The sequence below is a fragment of the Apium graveolens genome, unplaced genomic scaffold, assembly GCF_009905375.1.
Source record: "Apium graveolens cultivar Ventura unplaced genomic scaffold, ASM990537v1 ctg5272, whole genome shotgun sequence".
NCBI lineage: Eukaryota > Viridiplantae > Streptophyta > Magnoliopsida > Apiales > Apiaceae > Apium > Apium graveolens.
The window spans coordinates 1-327 of NW_027418902.1; positions in this window are offsets into that span (position 1 = coordinate 1).

Genomic DNA, 327 nt, shown 5'->3' on the forward strand with positions numbered 1-327 from the left:
GACAACCTCTCATCCCCCTTAAGTTCTAACAACGTTTATCTAAGTTAAAGAATGTACTATGTTCTATAACAAATGTTATAATAATGTCAGGCCAAGAATAGAGTACAGAGATTTCAACATTTAACAACCACAATAGTGGGCCACAATCAATAATGAATCCCTTACACCATTTCATCTGTAATGTAGGCATTAGAAGTGATTCACTCTATAATTCATAAAAGAGATAATCCTTACTTGCCCATATAAGCTCAAGAAAGAAATCATCATCACCCTTGAAAGTTAATTTAAAATCAGGAAGTAAGCATACAGGATTCATTAATCAATTAC